Source organism: Oncorhynchus keta, chromosome 26, assembly GCF_023373465.1.
Source record: "Oncorhynchus keta strain PuntledgeMale-10-30-2019 chromosome 26, Oket_V2, whole genome shotgun sequence".
Classification (NCBI taxonomy): Eukaryota; Metazoa; Chordata; class Actinopteri; order Salmoniformes; family Salmonidae; genus Oncorhynchus; species Oncorhynchus keta.
This window is the reverse complement of record NC_068446.1, coordinates 17385419-17401929: the sequence shown is the minus strand read 5'-3', so window position 1 is coordinate 17401929 and position 16511 is coordinate 17385419.

The window sequence follows — 16511 nt, the reverse complement described above, 5'->3', positions numbered from 1 at the left end:
GCCCATGATCACTCTGTATGAACTGCAGAGATCTACAGCTGAGGTGGGAGACTCTGTCCATAGGACAACAATCAGTCGTATATTGCACAAATCTGGCCTTTATGGAAGAGTGGCAAGAAGAAAGCCATTTCTTAAAGATATCCATAAAAAGTGTTGTTTAAAGTTTGCCAAAAGCCACCTGGGAGACACACCAAACATGTGGAAGAAGGTGCTCTGGTCAGATGAAACCAAAATTGAACTTTTTGGCAACAATGCAAAATGTTATGTTTGGTGTAAAAGCAACACAGCTCATCACCCTGAACACACCATCCCCACTGTCAAACATGGTGGTGGCAGTATCATGGTTTGGGCCTGCTTTTCTTCAGCAGGGACAGGGAAGATGGTTAAAATTGATGGGAAGATGGATGGAGCCAAATACAGGACCATTCTGGAAGAAAACCTGATGGAGTCTGCAAAAGACCTGAGACTGGGACGGAGATTTGTCTTTCAACAAGACAATGATCAAAAACATAAAGAAAAATCTACAATGAAATGGTTCAAAAATAAACATATCCAGGTGTTAGAATGGCCAAGTCAAAGTCCAGACCTGAATCCAATCGAGAATCTGTGGAAAGAACTGAAAACTGCTGTTCGCAAATGCTCTCCATCCAACCTCACTGAACTCGAGCTGTTTTTCAAGGAGGAATGGGAAAATATTTCAGTCTCTCGATGTGCAAAACTGATAGAGACATACCCCAAGCGACTTACAACTGTAATCGCAGCAAAAGGTGGCGCTACAAAGTATTAACTTAAGGGGGCTGAATCATTTTGCACGCCCAATTTTTCCGTTTTTTGATTTGTTAAAAAAGTTTGAAATATCCAATAAATGTCGTTCCACTTCATGATTGTGTCCCACTTGTTGTTGATTCTTCACAAAAAAATACAGTTTTATATCTTTATGTTTGAAGCCTGAAATGTGGCAAAAGGTCACAAAGTTCAAGGGGGCCGAATACTTTTGCAAGGCACTGTATACTGCTATACTCTACCGTTAAAAAGTTTGAGGTCACTTAGAAATGTACTTGTTTTCCATGAAAACATACATAAAATTAGTTGCAAAATTAATAGGAAATATAGTGAAGACATTGACAAGGTTATAAATAATGATTTTTAATAATTGTGTAATTTCGTCAAAGAATCCTCCATTTGCAGCAATTACAGCCTTGCAGACCTTTGGCATTCTAGATGTCAATTTGTTGCGGTCATCTGAAGAGATTTCACCCCATGCTTCCTGAAGCACATCCCACAAGTTGGATTGGCTTGATGGCCACTTTTTACATATCATACGGTCAAGCTGCTCCCACAAAATCTTAATAGGGTTGAGATCCGGTGACTGTGCTGGTCACTCCATTATAGACAGAAAAGAAGCTAACTGCTTCTTCGCTAAATAGTTCTTGCATAGGTTGGAGCTGTGCTTTGGGTCATTGTCCTGTTCCAATTAAACACCATCCACAGGGTATGGCATGGCACTGCAAAATGGATTGATAGCCTTCCTTCTTCAAGATCCCTTTTACCCTTTACAAATCTACCAGTTTACCACCACCAAAGCACCCCCAGACCATCACATTGCCTCCACCATGCTTGACAGATGGCGTCAAGCATTCCTCCAGTATCTTTTCATTTTTTCTGTTTCTCACAAATGTTCCTCTTTGTGATCCGAACACCTCAAAGAATTGTCTGTCCATTCACTGTTGAAGTTGAGACTGGTGTTTTGCTGGTACTATTTAAAGCTGCCAGTTGAGGACTTGTGAGGCATCTATTTCTCAAACTAGACACTCTAATGTACTTCAAATAAAAACATATTTTCCAGCTGTTTCGTTTGTTGTTACATGTACATTCTATACACATTTGACAAATATGATACTTTTTTATTAGTATTTTTTAAATTAGTTACATAGCAAGAATAAAGTAATTTGATATTTTGATATGTGTTACATCAAAATAGATAGTACTTATACATTATACATAATGTTGTCAGTCATACCTATAATTAGCTTTTAAACACGCCCCCTCAGCTACTCTCAGTCCCACCTATCTCTGTCAACTACCTCTTCTGATTTCCATGTCCCATGTAGGTATGTATTCACCCAGTTTGCTATGAAGCCCCTAAATAAGATCTGGTGCAACAAATTACCTTCAGAAGTCACATAATTGGTTAAATAAAGTCCACTTGTGTGCAATCTAAGTGTCACATGATCTGTCACATGATCTCAGTATACAGTTGAAGTTGGAAGTTTACATACACCTTAGCCAAATACATTTAAACTCAGTTTTCACAGTTCCTGACATTTACTCTGAGTAAAAATTCCTGACTTAGGTCAGTTAGGATCACCACTTTATTTTAAGAATGTGAAATGTCAGAATAATAGTAGAGAGAATATATTTAAGATATATTTAAGATTTTATTTCTTTCATCACTTTCCCAGTGGGTCAAAAGTTTACATACACAATTAGTATTTGGAGGAAATTGTATTTCTTTGTACTCCCTGACGAAGGCCATGCAGCCGAAACATGTCGGATTTTTAACACTTTGTTTCTATAGAACATGCCATACTAATAAAGGCATTTTAATTAATTATATGAAGAGTGCCTTGGTCCTCCTTTCTTTTTGATGACCAACTTACCCCTTTTACCAAAGAGCACCTTCTGTCTACCAAAATGTACTATTGTGTACCTTAGTAGCGCTTCCTCCTCTTTCTACTAGTTAAGCATAGCACTTGGGTGGTGTTTAGAGGAAGCAGCTCCACAATAATTTGTTCTGTGTTTTTGAGGACATTTTACAACTCAAACTATGGATTTTACCTAAGAGGCTACAAGATTTTCCTATTCCTATGAAGAGGGCCAAAGGATTATTACCACTACCTGTCACGATAACTAGGAGTGGTGGGTGTGGAGTCAGGCGCAGAGAGCAAAGTTTCCAAATGAGATGTATTTATTCCAAGCTGTGTCAAGCCAAAACAACAGGCACAATGGCCACAAAAACGGGACAGCAAACAATCCGTATAGGAACAAAACACAAACATCCACTGACAGAAAGGAAATAAGCCCGCACAAAATCAGGCGGGCCCTGAAGGTTTAACTTCTTCGATATAGGGGGCTCTTTTAATTTGAAAAACGTACCCGTTTTAAACAAGATATTTTGTCACGAAAGGATGCTCGACTATGCATATAATTGACAGCTTTGGAAAGAAAACACTGACGTTTCCAAAACTGCAAAGATACTGTCTGTGAGTGCCACAGAACTGATGTTACAGAAAAAACCCAGATAAAAATACAATCAGGAAGTGCCGCATTTTTAAAACCGCCTCATGGCAATGACTCCTTATATGGCTGTGGAGGAGCTAGGAGTCAGCTTACCTTTTCCACGTTTTCCCCAAGGTGTCTGCAGCTTTGTGACGTATTTGTAGGCATATCATTGGAAGATTGACCCTAAGAGACTACATTTACCAGGTGGTCGCTTGGTGTCCTCCGTTGCAATTATTGCGTAATCTCCAGCTGCAAGTACTTTTCCGTTTGCTACTGAGGAGAAACCCAACTGCCACGATGGATTTATCATCGAATAGATATGTGAAAAACACCTTGAGGATGATTCTAAACAACGTATGTCATGTTTCTGTCGATATTATGTAGTTCATTTGGAAAAAAGTTCTGCGTTGTAGTGAATGAATTTTCGTTTTTTTTTTCTTAGCCAAAAGTGATGAACAAAACGGAGCGATTTCTCCTACACAAATAATATTTAGGAAAAAATGAACATTTGCTATCGAACTGAGAGTCTCCTCATTGGAAACATCCGAATTTCTTCAAAGGTAAATGGTTTTATTTGAATGCTAGGCTTAATGCTATGCTAGGCATTCAATACTCTTACACAAATGCTTGTGTAGCTTTGGTTGAAAAGCATATTTTGAAAATCTGAGATGACGGTGTTGTTAACAAAAGGCTAAGCTTGTGTTTCAATATATTTATTTCATTTCATTTGCGATTTTCATGAATAGAAAAAGTTGCGTTATGCTAATGCGTTATAGTTGAAGTATTTTTCTGTCGATTTCTCAGCCAAGCAGGATGAACAGCTACAAAAATATTATTTTGGGAAAAAAGGAACATTTGCTATCTAACTGGGAGTCTCCTGAGTGAAAGCATCTGAAGTTCTTCAAAGGTAAATGATTTAATTTGGTTGCTTTTCTTATTTTTGTGAAAATGTTGCCTGCTGCCAGCACAGCCTAGCATAGCATTATGCCATGCTAAACTTACACAAATGCTTGTCTAGCGTTGGCTGTAACGCATATTTTGAAAATCTGAGATGACAGTGTTGTTAACAAAAGGCTACGCTTGTGTTTGAATATATTTATTTCATTTCATTTGCGATTTTCATGAATAGGAAACATTGCGTTATGGTAATGTGCTTGAGGCTATGATTACGCTCCCGGATACAGGATTGCTCGTCGCTAGAGGTTAAATATCCCTGAATTAACAACACATAAGGTACAGATGAAAGCATTCAAGACAAAACCAACAGAAAAGGAAAAAGGAATCAGTGGCAGCTAGTAGAACGGTGACGACGACCTCCAAGCGCCGCCCGAACAGGGAGAGGAGCCACCTTCGGTGGAAGTCGTGACACTACCTCATTGCTAGATGAGATGACAGTCACAGAGAATACTGGAATGGACTTAAAAGCAGCAAGAGGCACCAATGTTCTCTGCGCTAAGAGTCACCAGCAAGGGGGAGTAAGGCATGGCGAAAGATGGATGGAGAAAGATACCAAACTTGACCTCCATTCTATCACCTTGTCTGACTTTTGGAGGAAAGGCCTAATTTTCAGAGGGCTCCATATTATGAAGTTTCCAGCTAATGGAGCACAAGGTAAAACTGAATTTAGAGATAAATGGGAGGCTATTCTCAACAAGTGTTCTTTTGACCGAATGCTACTTCTAATAGAATAATCTCAAAAGGACAGACAAGTAGTCCAAACAGAAATTGAAGAAGTAAAAAGGAAAATCACAGAACACCGTGACAATTCTAACAAAGCACAATGTGATGAGATGTTGAAAGAGAAAGTAGACACATTCACTCTGACATTGAAGCAAGACAAGAAAATAACATTTAGAAGAGATGAAGTAGACTATAGAGATGGCAAGGTCTTTGCCTGGAGAAAACCAACACTCAAGAATTCAGAATCACATCCGCAGAGAAGAAAGCCTAGATCTGTTTCTTTTAACTTTACAAGAAGTGACGATGACGATCACCCCAGACAGTCAGAGGCCAGCTCCTCCCAAATACTTTTTAGATCAGGAATAGGAGTTATGCAGGTTCCTCAACAAGAGAGGGAGAGGACACGGAAGAGGCCAACACGGAGGAGGAGGAAGAAATCAAGACTATCCAACCACACGGGGCAGGACCAGAACAAGGCTGTGATCAACATTTCTGGAGAACCCCTTTCTGATGATTGCACAAGGGTATTGTCTAAAGGACTGTCCTTTGCCCCCACATATTCAACTAATGAATTTAATACAAAGATTGACCTATGTAGTTTCTACAGGAATCTACATCTGAAGTGTCTCAGGTCAGGCAGTTTCTCTTCCCTAAAAAACACCTTTTAAGCCTAAATCCACCTTTTGTCCCATCATCCAGAATGCCACACTAAATATATTTGCCAAGAAAGTGAATTTTGAAGTGGAGAATCTGTTTAAGGGTAAAATTGACTCCAACCAAACACAACGTAATCTTGGTTAAAAAAGCAGACAAAGGTGGAGCTACAGTAGTGTGGAGTAAAGACAAATATGTGACAGAAGCCTACTGTCAATTAGACAATGATGAACTCTACCAATCTCTTACCTTTAACCCTACAGAGGACCTAAAAACTGAATTGAAAGGGATCCTCACAGGAGAATGGCTACATTTCAGACAATGAGTTCAAATTTCTTTTCAATGGCAGTTCTCGTATGGCTTCTTTTTACCTTCTTCCAAAAGTCCACAAAAATCTTGAAAATCTTCCAGACAGACCAGTCATTAGTGGTAATGAAAGTCTGACAGAACCCATCTCTAAGTACATTGATTAATTTATTAAACTTTTTCTGACATCACTTCCAGCCTATCTTCAAGATACCACAGATGTGTTGAATAAAATTAAGGATTTGAACAATATAGGTACAGCTTCATTTTTAGTCACCATGGATGTGGAGTCTCTATACACCACCATTGAGCATGAACAAGGTTTGGCAGCTATGCACCATTTCTTGAGTACCCGACCTGAAACTGAGATGCCTCCTACAGAACTCATTGTCTTACTGACTGAATGGACTCTTAATCATAACATCTTTATCTTTCAGGACAGTATTTTTAAACAGGTCAAAGGGTGTGCCATGGGAGCTACAGCCCTTCCTATGCTGGTTTGTACTTGGGTAAATGGTAAAATGACTTCATTTTGGATCCTTCTAATAATCATTTCTTTGACTGGATTATATGGTGGGGAGGCTATATTGATGATGTTTGCCTGTTTTGGTCCACCTCAGAAGATGAACGTATTTCCTTCCACCAATACCTTAACAGTATTAACCCTAACATCAAACTAACTATGGAGTACAGCAAGGATAACTTTCATTTTTTGGACCTCAACATTAGTAAAAATGATAAAGGTTGTTTGCACACATCAACCTTTAGGTAGCCTACAGATGGGAATATCATTCTGAGGGCAGAAATCTTTCACCCCAAAAGGCTAAAAGAGAATATTCCATATGGCCAATTCCAACGAGTCCGCAGAATTTGCGATCAGGAAACAGACTACAGTGTCAAATCTGCTGAATTGGAGAATCACTTCTTGAATCGGGGCTACAGCGTTCAGGTCCTAAAATATGCAGGTGAAAGGGCTGGATTACTGAACTTGTTGTGAAGGGGAGTGCCTCGTGATACATCAGAGAGAGTGTATTTTGTTACAAAATACAGCACTGAAGATTCATAACCTTTTTGGGATAGGGGGCAGCATTTTCACTTTTGGATGAATCGCGTGCCCAGAGTGAACTGCCTCCTACTCTGTCCCAGAAGCTAATATATGCATATTATTAGTAGTATTGGGTAGAAAACACTCCAAAGTTTATAAAACTGTTTGAATGATGTCTGTGAGTATAACAGAACTCATATGGCAGGTGAAAACCTGAGAAAAATCCAACCAGGAAGTGGGAAATCTAAGGTTTGTAGTTTTTCAACTCAGCCCCCATTGCAGATACAGGGTGATGTTAGTTATGTTTCACTTCTCAAGGCTTCCACTAGAGGTCAACCGTATTTAGAACCTGTTTTGAGGATTCTACTCTAAAGGAGGGGCCCATAAGGGCTCTTTGAGTGAGTGGTCTGGCACTCTCACATGAAAGGTAGCTATGTTCCACTTCATTTGTACAGACAAAGGAATTGTCCGGTTGAAACATTAATGAAGTTTTCTGTTAAAACCTCTAATGACTCCCCATCCCGCATGAGGGAGCGTAATGATCGACTGACACTAATTAGCATAACGCAACGGACATAAATATTCCTAGAAAATATTCCTATTCATGAAAATCACAAGTGAAATATATTGAGACACAGCTTAGCCTTTTGTTAATCACCCTGTCATCTCAGATTTTCAAAATATGCTTTACAGCCAAAGCTAGACAAGAATTTGTGTAACTTTATCGATAGCCTAGCATAGCATTTTGTCCAGCTAGCAGCAGGTAACTTGGTCACGGAAATCAGAAAAGTAATCAAATTAAATTGTTTACCTTTGATGAGCTTCGGATGTTTTCACTCACGGGACACCCAGTTAGATAGCCAATGTTCCTTTTTTCCAAAAATATTATGTTTGTAGGCGAAATAGCTCCGTTTGTTCTTCACGTTTGTCTTCACATTTGGCTGAAGAAATCGCCCGGAAATTGCAGTCACGAAACGTTGAAAATTATTCCAAATTAGCTCCATAATATCGACAAAAACATGGCAAATGTTTTTTATAATGAAGCCTCAAGGTTTTTTTCAAATATCTATTCGATAATATATCCACCGGGACAATTGGTTTTTCAGTAGGACCGATTGGCTACCTCTGTAATTTACGCGAGAATCACTCTGGGAGCCATCAGGTGACCAGTTGCGCAATGTGGCCGCTTACGGGTATTCTTCAACATAAATGCGTAAAACTACGTCACAATGCTGTAGACACCTTGGGGAATACGGAGAAAAGGTAATCTGGTTGATAGCCCATTCACTGCTCAATAGGGACGCATTGGAACGCAACGCTTTCAAAATATGAGGCACTTCCGGATTGGATTTTTCTCAGGCTTTCGCCTGCAATATCAGTTCTGTCATACTCACAGACAATATTTGTACAGTTTTGGAAACTTTAGAGTGTTTTCTATCCTAAGCTGTAACGGAACCTTTTAAACTTTTCGTCCGACATTCGTCGCGACCTGAACGTGCTTTTGGATTTGTTTACCAAACGCCCTAACAAAATAAGATATTTGGACATAATTGATGGACATTATCAAACAATTCAAACATTTTTTGGTGGAACTGGGATTTCTGGGAGAGCCTTCTGATGAAGATCATCAAAGGTAAGTGAATATTTATAATGCTATTTCTGAGTAATGTTGACTACCCAATATGGCAGGTATCTTTTTGTCTGCTTTGTTGTCTAAAGGCTGTACTCAGATTATTGCACGGATTACTTTCTCCGTAAAGATTTTTTTAAATCTGACACAGTGTTTGCATTAAGGAGATGTTTATCTAAAGTTCCATGTATAATAGTCATATCTTTATCAATGTTAATTTTGAGTATTTCTGTAAATTGATGTGGCTCTCTGCAATATCATCCGATGTAAACTCAGATTTTTTTTATATAAATATGAACTTTATCAAACAAAACATACATGTATTGTGTAACATGAAGTGCTATGAGTGTCATCTGATGAAGATCAACATAGGTTACTGATACATTTTATCTATTTTTCTGCTTTTTGTAACTCCTCTCTTTGGCTGAAAAACTGGCTGTGTTTTTCTGTGGCTTGGTGGTGACCTAACATAATCGTTTGTGGTGCTTTCGCTGTAAATCCTTTTTGAAATCAGACACTGTGGCTGGATTAACGAGAATTTTATCCTTCAAATGGTGTGTGTGTGTGTGTGTGGGGGGGTCCGCTAGAATCATTAACAATAGTTGGGGAATCATCCAAAGTGATACACTACTACGCCAAGACTTTCCTGAGCCAGTAGTCATAAGCTTTAAGAGATGTCCTACCCTGAATGACAAATTAGTCCACAGTTATCTTCTGGGTGACTTGGGTTGACCACAAAAAACTTGACTTGACCACAAACAGGGCTCTTTTAAATGTAACCATTGCAGAAATATTGCACAGAAGAACTATTTTGTTGACACAGATTCCAAAATGGAGTATTACGTCAAGCATTTCATGAACTGCAAAACCACTCATGTCATCTATGGACTGGAATGTCCACAGTGCAAGGTGTTCTACATTGGACGGACAAAGAGACGCCTTCAAGACTGCTTAGCAGAACACAAGTACGCCATACGGGTAGGCAATGAAGACTACCCCATGGCAAGGCACTACAAGTCCTTACGCCATGGCAACCCTGCCTCCCTACAAGCTATGGGTATTGATCATATTCCGGCCTCTATTAGAAAAGAGGACCGTCTTCAACAGTTAAAGCAAAGGGAAAGTTTTTGAATATACAAACTACAGGCCACTAAATACCCTGGTTTAAATAAAGATAAGGATTTCTCACCCTTCCTGTAGGGTTGTGATAGGTCCATTTGCTGTCATGTAGTAGACATGTTTTGCTGTGTTCTAGTGTACTATGGAATATATTGCTTTCTTATCCTTGACACTTCTCCCAGTCATATTTAAGGTTAGAACTACCTTTCTAAGTGTCCTGATACTTCTAGCTTGGAGTTGTATTTTTATGATAACATAGCTACAGTATTTCACTTTTTAATGTGTATATTATTGCTTACTAGGTGTGTCCAATAGATTTTGTAACCACTCGCTCTTCTAATTAGGGCTAATTGGAAAAGCTGTTCAAAAGAGGACATTGTATTATTTTTTCGTACTCCCTGACAAAGGCCATACAGGCTAAACGCGTCAGAATTTACAACTTTGTTTCAATTGAACATGCCATACTAATAAAGGCATTTTAATTAATTATATGAAGAGTGCCTTGGCCCTCCTTTCTTTTTGATTAGTATTTGGTAGCATTGCCTTTAATTTGTTTAACTTGGGTTCAACATTTTGGGTAGCCTTCCACAAGCTTCCCACAATAAGTTGGGTGAATTTTGGCCCATTCCTCCTGACAGAGCTGGTGGAACTGAGTCAGGTTTGTAGGCCTCCTTGCTCGCACATGCTTTTTTAATTCTGCCCACACATTTTCTATGGGATTGAGGTCAGGGCTTTGTGTTGGCCACTCCAATACCTTGACTTTGTTGTCCTTAAGCCATTTTGCCACAACTTTGGAAGAAGGCTTGGGGTCATTGTCCATTTGAAAGACCTATTTGCGACCAAGCTTTAACTTCCTGACTGATGTCTTGAGATGTTACTTCAATATATCCACGTAATTTTCCTTTCTCATGAAGACATCTATGTTGTGATGTGCACCAGCCCTCCTGCAGCAAAGCACCCCTACAACATGATGCTGCCACCCCCGTGCTTCATTGTTGGGATGGTGTTCTTTGTCTTGCAAGCCTCCCCTTTTTTCCTCCAAACATAACAATGGTCATTATGGCCAAACAGTTCTATTTTTGTTTCATCAGACCAGAGGACATTTCTCCAAAAAGTACGATTTTGTCCCCATGTGTAGTTGCAACCGTAGTCTGCTTTTTTTATGGCGTTTGGAGCAGTGGCTTCTTCCTTGCTGAGTAGCCTTTCAGGTTATGTCGATATAGGACGCGTTTTACTTTGGATATAGATACTTTTTACCTGTTTCCTCCAGCATCTTCACAAGGTCCTTGGCTGTTGTTCTGGAATTGATTTGCACTTTTCACAGCAAAGTACGTTCATCTCTAGGAGACAGAACTCGTCTCTTTCCTGAGCAGTATGACAGCTGAGTGGTCCCATGGTGTTTATACTTGCACATTATTGCTTGTACAGATGAACGCGGGTAAACTTCCGACTTCAACTGTATTTTGAATTACTCATCTGATATGTATATGCTGTTTTCTATTCTACTCTGACATTGCTCATCCAAATATTTATATATTCTGAATTCCATTCCTTCACCCTAGAATTGTGTGTATTGTGTTTATTGTTGTGAAATTGTTAGATATTACTTGTTAGATATTACTGCACTGTCGGAGATATAAATGCAAGCATTTCGCTAACCCCACAATAGCATCTGCTCAACACGTGTATATGACCAATACATTTTATTTGATGTGACCTACTCATTCAAGTGTTTGTCTTTATCTTTACTATTGTCTGTGGTATGGTGAAGATATCAAAACTGTGAAACATACATGGAATCATTTAGTAACAAAAAAGTGTTACACAAATCAAAATATATTTTAGAAACATCAAATTAGCCACCCTTTGCCTTGACGACAGCTGATGACAGCTTTGCAAACTCTTACCATTCTCTCAAACCGATTCATCTGGAATGATTTTCCAACAGTCTTGAAGTCGTGGCCACATATGCTGAGCTCTTTTTGGCTGCTTTTCCTTCACTCTGCATCCAATTCATCCCAAACCATCTCAATCGGGTTGAGGTCAGGTGATTTTGGAGATCGGGTCATCTGATGCAGCAGTCTATCACTCAACTTTTTGGTCAAATAGCCCTTACACAGCCTGGAGGTATGTTGGGTCATTTTCCTGTTGAAAAACAAATGACAGTCCCACTAAGCTCAAACCAGAAGGGATGGCCACACATGTGGAGATCATCCGTTCACCTACTCTGCATCTCACAAATACACGGCGGTTGGAACCAAAAATCACACATTTGGACTCATCAGGTCAAAGGACAGATTTACACCAGTCTAATGTCCATTGTTCATGTTTCTTGGCCCAAATAAGTCTATTCTTCTTAATTGTGTCCTTTAATAGAGGTTTCTTTGCAGCAACGGCCTGATTCACGCAGTCTCTTCTGAACAGTTGATGTTGAGATGTGTCTGTTACTTGAACTCTGTGACTAATTTATTTGGGCTGCAATCTGATGGGCAGTTAAGTTCATTAGAGTTATCTTCTGCAGTAGAGGTAACTCTGGGTCTTCCTTTCCTGTGGTGGTCTTCATGAGAGCCAGTTTCATCATAGCGCTTGATGGTTTTTGCTACTGCACTTGAAGAAACTTTCAGAGTTCTTGAAATGTTCTGGATTGACTGACCTTCACGTCTTAAAGTAATGATGGACTGTCATTTCTCTTTGCTTATTTGAGCTATTCTTGCCATAATATGGACTTGGTCTTTTACCAAATATGACTATGTTCTGGATACCAACCCTACCTTGTCACAACAGGACTGATTGGCTCAAACACATTAAGAAGGAAATACATTTCAGTATTTAACTTTTAACAAGGCACACTTGTTAATTTAAATGCATTCCAGTTAACTACCTCATGAAGTTGGTTGAGAGAATGCCAAGCACGTGGAAAACTGTCATCAAAGCAAAGAAACACGAGCAATGGACAGTGACCGGTGGAAATCTGTCCTTTGGTCTGATGAAAAACCATTGAATGAATAGGTGTGTCCAAACTTTCGACTGGTACTCTATATATACATACACACTGTGTATATATAGACCTGAGGCATAGAATAGCTTATGTGTATGTCATGTTGCCAATTAATTGCTGTGGCTGTGGTTTTTGAGTGTCTTATTGCCTATTGGTCCACATTTTTCATTATAGTGATGGTGTTCCCCATACTCTATATAATATATATGTTTATAGATATGTGTTGTGTATTTGATGTATTGATGCAGGGATCATCCGTAAAAGTACTCATACAGGGCTCACCCCCTGCAAAAAAATAAGTAATAGTGAACTTGAGTTCTAACTGTTTTAAAATAAATCCTCAATAGTGGTAGAGGTAACTCCAAAGAGACCCCATTCAAGTTCTCCATGCCACACTCATTCAAACATAGGAACTGGATCCTCCAGTCTGACCCCTGCTGCTGTCTCTGGCTCCACATCCAACCCTGCCTGGCCATCTAGAGCTCTGAAGAGGCCAGCCCAGAAGCGGAGGAGGGCCAGTGCACCATCGGCAACTACCGCTGAGGGCGAGGACCGTTGGCACACTGTGCTAGAATCAGCCAGGACCTCAGATGGACATGTCTGTAAAGTACAGCCCCCTTCATCTTTGTGTGTAATCTTAAATGTTTTATTACCATAGCATTTTTGTATGTTCATTATAGTTATCTACCTGAAAATGTATCAATTGACCAATTCGGCCACTTGAGTACATTTGAGCAAACTCGTGAGGGACACGTGGGAGACTTCATACTAAATATTATATAGCTCTCTCATTCTTGAATATAACAGTCTGAAACGTTTTACACACACTTTTGCCATTTTGTGGACAACATCTAAATTACCCCAAGCTACTTATCTCAATGTATGGCCTTTATTTTGCATTTCAAAGATGAAAACCCATGTTTCTTTGTTTGTTTTATCTTTTACCAGATCTGTTTTATTTTCTTACATTCATTTCACATCTCCACAAACTTCAAAGTGTTTCCTTTCACATAGTATCAAGAATATGCATATGCTTGCTTCAGGATAGATTTGGGTATGTCATTTTAAGTTGAAACTGAGATGAAGGGTCCTATCCAGAAGATGTTTTAATCAGCTTCTTGATATAGCACATCTTGTCAAAGGAGAAATGTTCAGTAACAGGGCTTTATGCAAATTTGTGCCCAACATTTCAGAGAAATATGTTTTTTTGTGCATATGGAACATTCCTGCAATATTTTATTTCAGCTCATGAAAAATAAATAGTACAAACGCTTTACATGTTGCACTTATATTTTTGTTCTGTACTGTTTGGGATTAGCAACATGTTGAATATTCTGATTGGTTTGTTGTATATACAGTGTGTGTGTGTGTGTGTGTGTCATTTGTTCAATAACCAGCAATGGTTGAATGACTATTGCTCAATATGCAAGGAACAGGGTGCAGTTGAATATTGGAGATAATCCTGGCATGAGAAGTCTGTGATTATGTTGGATCAGTAAACTGATTGTGTTTTTTTACTCTTTTTTATCTGGTAAGAGTTCACCTTAGGTTACCAGCATCCTGATATAATTTTGATTTTCAATCTGTGTGTTTGTGCAAGCATCCTGTTCAGAATCATGATCCCAACAACATTGACATCTTGCTGGGTTGTGGATAACGTCATCCCAACCATCATGATGATATGAGGCTCCATGGCTGATTGTCTAGTTTTACTGTGCACATCTCCTCGGGCCATGTCAAGGGCTTATACATGATGACACAACTAAATACAAACCCTTGAGTTGATTGGCTTAGTAGCATTGAGGTACTGTACCAGTAAAACTGCATCTGTGTGGTTATAACATTCAGATGGGGGTATGGTTCCTAATATAGTGAGAATAGATGGAGGTAATAGGGCTATGGTGTCTAATATAGTGGGTTTATATGGAGACAGTGGGGCAGTATGTCTGCCTGAGAGGTCGGTAGGGAGTGGAAGCCTGGGCCAGATGCTGACGGGGGATTACATAGCCAGGCTGTAATAGAGCTTTATTCGCCATAGGTCACTGGTAGGATGACTGTACGACAACCCATCAGCTGTCACCAACACTGGGACAGAGATAGGTGGTTATTTGGTTAATAATAAAAAAAAATGAATGTAATAAATGTATCACTAGTCACTTTTAACAATGCCACTTTATATTACTCGTCTCATATGTATATACTGTACTCTGTACCATCTACTGCATTTTGCCTATGCCATCGCTCATCCATATATTTATATGTACATATTCTTATTAATTCCTTTACACTTGTGTGTAGAAGGTAGTTGTTGTGAAATTGTTATATATTACTGTATGGTCGTAACTAGAAGCACAAGCATTTCGCTACACTCGCATTATTATTATTATTATTATTAGCATCTGCTAACCATGTGTATGTGACCAATAACATTTGATTTGAAGTAAAAGCACAGTGATCCTTCTGTGCAATTATTATATCCTGCCACACACTGATTCCAGACTGCTCTTATTTGTATATAGAGGTCTAGGGGAGGGCCGAAGGGTAAGTAACTGTCAGCGTCAGTGGTGTATAGGTGAGGACGGAGTCAAGCGCAGGAAACAGAACCGAGTAAAATAAACGTCCTTTACTCGGGGAAAAAATAAACAGTACAATATATCCACGTAGGGATAACAAACCCTAACACACAAGACTAACACAAAACAGGAACAATCACGCACAAAACATAATGAGAACCAGAGGGTTAAATAGGGAAATATAAATAACGTAATGGGAACCAGGTGTGTACAATCAAGACATAACAAATGGAAAAAGAAATGTGGATCAGTGGCAGCGAGAAAGCCAGTGACGATGACCGCCGAACGACGAGGGGCACCAACTTCGGGGGAAGTCGTGACAGTACCCCCCTTGACGCGCGGCACCAGCAGCATGCCGACACAGATCGCAGGGCGATCTGGGTGGAGACGATGAAATTCCTATAGTAAGGAAGGGTCCAGCATGTTCTCCCCCAGCACCCAGCATCTCTCCTCTGTACCGTACCCCTCCCACTCCACGAGGTACTGAAGGCCGATGCCTAGAGTCCATGATGGCCCGCACAGTATACGCTGGGACCCCCTCGATTTCCTCCCGCACCACGGACTGCTGGAGCGGACCAGCCACCACCGGCCTGGGGAGAGACACATGGGCCGAGGGGTTAATACAATAATCTATAACATACCTCGTTCAGTCTCTTCATGACTTTAAATGGCCCCACAAACCGCGGACCCAGCTTCCGGCAGTGCAGGCGAAGGGGCAGGTTTGGTCGAGAGCCAGACCCGGTCTCCCGGTGCATACTCCTGGGCCTTACTGCTGGGGGTGGTCGGCGCTCGACTTCTGTCGCCTGATGTGCGTTGCAGGCGTACATGCCCTGCGTCCCAGGTTTCCTCCAAGCGCCAAAACCAATCATCCACCGCAACTGCTTCGATCTAGCTCTGATGCCATGGTGCCAGAACCGGCTGATAACCTAGTACACACTGAAACGGAGACAGGTTAGTGCAGGAGTGGCGGAGAGAGTTTTGGACCATCTCTGCCCAGGGGATGAAAACAGACCACTGCCCCGGCCGGTCCTGGCAATAAGACCACAGAAACCTCCTGGTTAACTCTCTCCATCTGGCCATTACTTTCGGGGTGAAACCCTGAGGTAAGACTGACCGAGACCCCCAGACGTTCCATGAACGCCCTCCAGACCCTTGATGTGAACTGGGACCCTGTTCAGACACTATATCTTCAGGCACCCTGTAGTGCTGGAAGACGTGTGTAAA